The sequence below is a fragment of the Microtus oregoni genome, unplaced genomic scaffold (assembly GCF_018167655.1).
Source record: "Microtus oregoni isolate MIOR12 unplaced genomic scaffold, Mior012 000092F_ref0000046, whole genome shotgun sequence".
Taxonomy (NCBI): Eukaryota; Metazoa; Chordata; class Mammalia; order Rodentia; family Cricetidae; genus Microtus; species Microtus oregoni.
Genome location: NW_024544604.1, coordinates 2,714,293 through 2,721,522, shown reverse-complemented (window position 1 = coordinate 2,721,522; position 7,230 = coordinate 2,714,293).

Here is a 7,230-nt window from a genome sequence, read left to right as displayed (position 1 = left end):
TGTGCTTTCCTCTCTCACACTTGTTCATAGTTGTACGTGAGTACTGTTAACTGTGCTTTGCCATCTGACAGCTTTCAGTGGTCGATGTTAACTGTGCTTTCCTTTCTCACACTTGTTAGTAGTGGTTTGTGGTCATTGTTAACTGTGTTTTGCCATCTGACAGCTCTCCGTGGTCATTCTTAACTATGCTTTGCATTTCACGCATGTCTGATGCCACCATTAAGTGTGTCTTGGCCTCTGACCAATGTTCATGGTTTTCTATGGTCACATGTAGCTGTGCTTACCTCTCACACTTGTCAGTGGTTGTTTCAGGTCACTGGTAAGATTGCTTTGCAGTATGATAGTTCTCCGTGGTCACTGTTAACTATGTTTTGCTCTCTGACAGCTGTCAGTGGTCACTCTTAACTATGCTTTGCCATCTTTAACATGTCTGATGTCATCTGTAACTGTATCTTTCCCTCTGAGCATTGTTCGTGGTTTTCCCTGGTCACTTGTAACTCTGCTTTCCTCTCACACTTGTCCATTGTTGTTCTTGGTCACGGGTAAGTTTGTTTTGCAGTGTGAAACTTCTTTGTGGTCACTTTTAACTATGCTATCTCATACATGTCTGTAGTCTTCAGTGACTGTGTCTTGCCCTCTGATAATTGTTCCTGGTTTTAGGTGTTGACTTCTAACTGTGCTTACATCTCACACTTGTCCATGGTATTCCTGGTCTCTGGTAAGATTGATTGCAAGTATACTTCTTTGTGGACACTGTTTACTATGCTTTGCTATCTCACACATATCTATTGTCACCAGTGATTTGTCTTGCTCTCTGACTTTGTTCGTGTTTTTTGTGGTCACTTGTAACTGTGCTTACCTCTCACACTTGTCTGTGGTGTTCCTGATATCTATTAATATTCCTTTGCAGTATGATACTTCTTCGTGGACACTGCTAACTATGCTTTGCCATCTCACACGTCTGTTGTCACCAGTAACTGTGCATTGCCCTCTAACAAATGTTCTTGGTTTTCCGTGGTCACTTGTCAATGTGCTTACCTCACACTTGTCCATTGTCACTGGTAACTGTGTTTTGCCCTCTGACAATTGTCCATGGTTTTCCGTGGTCACTAGTAACTGTGCTTACCTATCACACTTATCCGTGGTTGTTCCTTGTAACTGATAATTTTGTTTTGCAGTATGATGCATTTTTGTGGTCACTGTTAAGTGTGTTTTGCCACCTGACAGTCTTCTGTGGTAACTGTTAACTAAGCTTTGCCATCTCACACATGTCCGTAGTCACCAGTAACTGTGTCTTGCCTTCTGACAATTGTTCGTGGTTTTCCACGGTTACTTGCAAGTGTTCCTACCTCTCACAGTTTCGTGCTTGTTTGTGGTCACTGTTATGTTTGCTTGGCAGTATGATACTTCTCCTTGGACACTGTTAACTATGTTTGGCTCTCTGACAGTTTCGTGGTCACACTTAACTGTGCTTTGTTGTCTCACACATGTGCGATGTCACCAGTAAATATGTCATGCCCTTTTACCATTGTTCGTTGTTTTCTGTGGTCACTTATGATTGTGCTTACCTCTCACACTTGTCCTTGGCTGCTTGTGGTCACTGTTAAGTTTGCTTGGCAGTATGATACTTGTTCGTGGATACTGTTAACTATGCTTTACCATTTTTCACATGTCCAATGTCACCAGTAACTGTGTTTTGCCCTGACAATTTTTTGTGGTTTTCTGTGGTCACTTGAAACTGTGCTTATCTCTCACACTTGTCCGTGGTGTATCTAGTCACTGGGAATATTGCTTTGCAGGGTAAAACTTCTCCGTGGACACTGGTAACTATGCTTTGCCATCTCACACACACATGTCCGTCATCACCAGTAACTGTGTCTTGCCTTCTGACAGTTGTTTATTGTTTTCCACGGTTACTTGCAAGTGTTCCTACCTCTCACAGTTTCGTGCTTGTTTGTGGTCACTGGTATGTTTGCTTGGCAGTATGATACTTCTCCTTGGTCACTGTTAACTATGTTTGGCTCTCTGACAGTTTTCGTGGTCACATTTAACTGTGCTTTGTTGTCTCACACATGTGCGATGTCACCAGTCACTATGTCTTGCTCTTTTACCATTGTTCGTTGTTTTCGGTGGTCACTTCTAACTGTGCTTACCTCTCACACTTGTCCGTGGTTGCCTGTGGTCACTGTTAAGTTTGCTTGGCAGTATGATACTTATCCGTGGATACTGTTAACTATGCTTTACCATCTTTCACTTGTCCCTTGTCACCAGTAACTGTGTTTTGCCCTCTGACAATCTTTTGTGGTATCCTGTGGTCACTAGTAACTGTGCTTACCTCTCACACTTTTCTGTGGTGTATCTAGTCACTGGGAATATTACTTTGCAGTATGACACTTCTCCAGGGATACTGCTAACTATGCTTTGCCATCTCACACGTTTTTTGTCACCAGTAACTGTGCATTGCCCTCTAACAAATGTTCTTGGTTTTCCTTGGTCACTTGTCAATGTGCTTACCTCACACTTGTCTGTTGTCTCTGATAACTGTATTTCGCCTTCTGACAATTGTCCATGGTTTTCGGTGGTCACTTGTAACTGTGCTTACCTATCACACTTATCCGTGGTTGTTCCTTGTCACTGATAAGTTTGTTTTGCAGTATGATACATTTTTGTGGTCACTGTTAAGTGTGGTTTGCCATCTGACAATCTTCTGTGGTCACTGTTAACTATGCTTTGCCATCTCCCACATGTCCGTTGTCACCAATAACTGTGTCTTGCCTTCTCACAATTGTTCGTGGTTTTCCACGGTCACTTGTAAGTGTTCCTACCTCTCACACTTGCCCGTGGTAGTCCGTGGTCACTTGTAAGTTTTCTTTGCAATGTGATACTTCTCTGTGGTCACTGTTAACCTTGTTTTGCCATTTGTCAGTTCTCCATGGTAACTGTTAACTCTTCTTTGCCATCTGATACAAGCTCATTGTCAACAGTTAGTCTGTCTTGCGCTCTGACAATTGTTTGTGGTTTTCTGTGGTCACTTGTAACTGTTCCTACCTCTCAAACTTCTCCATGGTTGTTTGTGTTCACTGGTAAATTTGCTTGCAGAATGATACTTTTCTGTGGTCAGTGTTAACTGTATTTTGCCATCTGACAATACTTTGTGGTCACTCTTTACAATGCTTTGCCATCTCATACATATCTGTCATCATCAGTGTCTTGCCCTCTGACAATTGTTCCTGGTTTTCCGTGTTCACTTGTAACTGTGCTGACCACTCACACTCGTCCGTATTGCTTAGTGTTCACTTGTATGTTTGTTTTGCATTGTAATACTTCTTTGTGGTCACTGTTCACTATGCTTAGCCATCTCACACATGTCCGTTGTCACCAGTAACTGTGTTTTGTCCTCTGACAATTGTTCATCGTTTTCCATGGTCACTTGTAACTGTGCTTAACTTTCTCACAATTTTCTGAGGTTGTTTCAGGTCACTGGTAAGATTGCTTTGCAGTATGATAGTTCTCCGTGGTCACTGTTAACTATGTTTTGCTCTCTGACAGCTGTCAGTGGTCACTCTTAACTATGCTTTGCCATCTTTAACATGTCTGATGTCATCTGTAACTGTGTCTTTCCCTCCGAGCATTGTTCGTGGTTTTCCCTGGTCACTTGTAACTCTGCTTACCTCTCACACTTGTCCATTGTTGTTCGTGGTTACGGGTAAGTTTGTTTTGCAGTGTGAAACTTCTTTGTGGTCACTTTTAACTATGCTATCTCACATCTGTCCGTAGTCTTCAGTGACTGTGTCTTGCCCTCTGATAATTGTTCGTGGTTTTCGGTGTTGACTTCTAACTGTGCTTACCTCTCACACTTGTCCATGGTATTCCTGGTCTCTGGTAAGATTGATTGCAAGTATACTTCTTTGTGGACACTGTTTACTATGCTTTGCTATCTCACACATGTCCATTGTCACCAGTGATTTGTCTTGCTCTCTGACTTTGTTCGTGTTTTTTGTGGTCACTTGTAACTGTGCTTACCGCTCACCCTCGTCTGTTGTCACGACTAACTGTGTCTTGCCCTCTAACTAGTGTTTGTGGTTTTCAGTGGTCACTTGTAACTGTGCTTACCTATCACACTTTTCGTGGTTGTTTGTGGTCACTGGTATGTTTCCTTGGCAGTATGATACTTCTCCTTGGTCACTGTTAACTATGTTTGGCTATCTGACAGTTTTCGTGGTCACACTTAACTATGCTTTGTTATCTCACACATGTGCGATGTCACCAGTAACTGTGTTTTGCCCTCTGACAAATTTTTGTGGGTTTCCGTGGTCACTTGTAACTGTGCTTACCTCTCACACTTTTCGTGTTTGTTCTTTGTCACTGGTATGTTTGCTTGGCCATATGATACTTCTCTGTGGACACTGTTAACTATGCTTTACCATCTTTCACATGTCCATTGTCACCAGTAAGTGTGTTTTGCCCTTTGACAATTTTTTTCTGGTTTTGCGTGATCACTTGTAACAGTGCTTACCTCTCCTCTTGTCTGTTATGTTCCTGATAACTGTTAATTTTGTTTTGCCGTATGATACTTCTTCGTGGACACTGCTAACTATGCTTTGCCATCTCACACGTCTGTTGTCACCAGTAACTGTGTATTGCCCTCTAGCAAATGTTCATGGTTTTCCCTGGTCACTTGTATCTGTGCTCACCTCACACTTGTCCGTTGTCACTGGTAACTGTGTTTTGCCCTGTGACAATTGTCCGTGGTTTTCCATGGTCACTTGTCACTCTGTTTACCTATCATACTTTTCGTGGTTGTTCTTTGTCACTGGTAAGTTTGCTGAGCAGTATTATACTTCTCTGTGGATACTGTTAACTATGCTTTACCATCTTACACATCTCCATTTTCAACAGTAACAGTGTTTTGCCCTCTGACCATTTTTTGTGGTTTTCTGTTTTCACTTGTAACTGTACTTACCTCTCATACTTCTCTTTGGTATTCCTAATCACTGGTAATTTTTTTTCCATATGATACTTTTCCGTGGACACTCTTAACTATCCTTTAGTATCTTACACATGTCCATTGTCACCAGTAACTGTGTTTTGCCCTTTTACATCTGTTCGTGCTTTTCTATGGTCACTTGTAACTGTGCTTACCTCACACTTGTCCGTTGTCACCAGTAATGTGTTTTGCCCCCTGACAATTTTTTGTGGTTTTTTGTGGTCACTTGTAACTCTCCTTACCTCTCACAATTTTCATGGTTGTCCATGTTCACACTTAAGTATGTTTTGCAATATGATACTTCTCCTTGATCACTGTTAACTATGTTTTGCTCTCTGACATTTTTGGTTTTCATACTTAATTATGCTTTGCCATCTCACTTATGTCCGATGTCACCAGTAAGTATGTCTTGCCCTTTGACCATTTATCGTGGTTTTCTATAGTCACTTGTAACTGTACTTACTTCTCACACTTGTCTGTAGCTAATTGTGGTCAACGGTTAGGTTACTTAGCAGTATGATATTTTTCCGTGAACACTGTTATGTATGCTTTACCATCTCACACGTCTGTTTTCGCCAGTAACTCTGTATTGCCCTCTCACAAATGTCCGTTGTTTTCCATGGTCACTTGTAACTGAATACCTCAAAAATTTGTCCTACGTGACCAATAACTGTGTCTTTCTTTCTGACAATTGTTTGTGGTTTTTTGTGGTCACTTGTAATTGTGTTTACCTATCACACTTGTCCATGGCTGTTGTGGTCACTGGTAAGGTTCTTTGCAATATGATAGTTCTCCGTGGTTACTGTTAACTATGTTTTGCTGTCTGACAGTTCTCCATGGTCACACTTGACTATGCTTTGCTATCTTTCAAATGTCCTATGTCACCAGTCATTGTGTCTTGCCCTCTAACCAATGTTCATGGTTTTCTGTGGTCACTTGTAGCTATGCTTACCTCTCATACTTGTTCCTTGTGTTTCTGGTCACTTTTAAGTTTGCTTGGCAGTGTGATACTTCTCCGTGGTCCCTTGTATTTGTGCTTACCTCTAACGCTTGTCCAGTGTTACCAGAAATTCTGTCTTGCCCTATGACAATTTCTCCATGGTTTTTCGTGGTCACTTGTAACTGTGCTTACCTATCACACCTGTCTGTGGTTATTCGTGGTCAGTGGCAAGTTTACTTTGCAATATGATACTTCTCTGTGGTCACTGTTAATATTTTTTGCTCTCTTACAGTTTTTGTTCACACTTAACTATGCTTTGTCATCTCACACATGTCCGATGTCACCAGTAATTATGTCTTGCCCTCTGACAAGACATAGTGGTTTTCCCTGGTAACTTGTAACTGTGCTTACCTTTCACACTTTTCTGTGGTAATCTGTGATTACTGGTAATTTTGCTTTCCAGTATGAAACTATTCTAAGGTCACGGTTAACTCTGTTTTGCCATCTAACAGTTCTCTGTGGTCACTCTTAACTATGCTTTGCATCTCAAAATTGACCATTGTAACCAGTAACTGTCTTGCCCTTGACAATTTTTCATAGTTTTCCTTGGTCACTAGAAATTGTGCTTATGTCTTACACTTGTCTGTGGTTGTTTGTGGTCATTGGTACATTTGATTTGCAGTATGAAAGTATTCTATGGTCACTGTTAACAATGTTTTGCCATCTGACAGTTCTCCGTGGACACTGTTAACTATGCTTTGCCATCTCACACATCTGCTGTCACCAGTAACTCTTTATTGCCCTCTGACAAATGTTCGTGGTTTTCACTGGTCACTTGTAACTGTACTTAACTCTTACACTTGTCCGTTTTCACCAATAACTTTGTCTTTCCCTCTGACAATTGTTCGTGGTGTTCTGTGGTCACTTGTAACTGTGCTTACCTATCACACTTGTCCTTGGTTGTTCGTGGTCAATGGTAAGTTTGTTTTGCCCTATGAGACTTCTTTGTGGTCAGTGTTAACTATATTTTGCTCTCTGACAGTTTTAGTGGTCATACTTAACTATGACCTTGTCTACTTATCTCACACTTGTCTACTTTCACCAATAACTATGTCCTTCCCTCTGACAATATTTCGTGGTTTTCCATGTTCACTTGTAACTGTGCTTACCTTTCTCACACTTGTTTGTGCTTGATTGTGGTCACAGTAGGCACTGTGAAGGCAAATTTTTCTCTATCCTTTTCTTGTAACGGAATAGTGAAAAAACAATCTTTCAAATCAATAACTATAAGAGGCCATCCTTT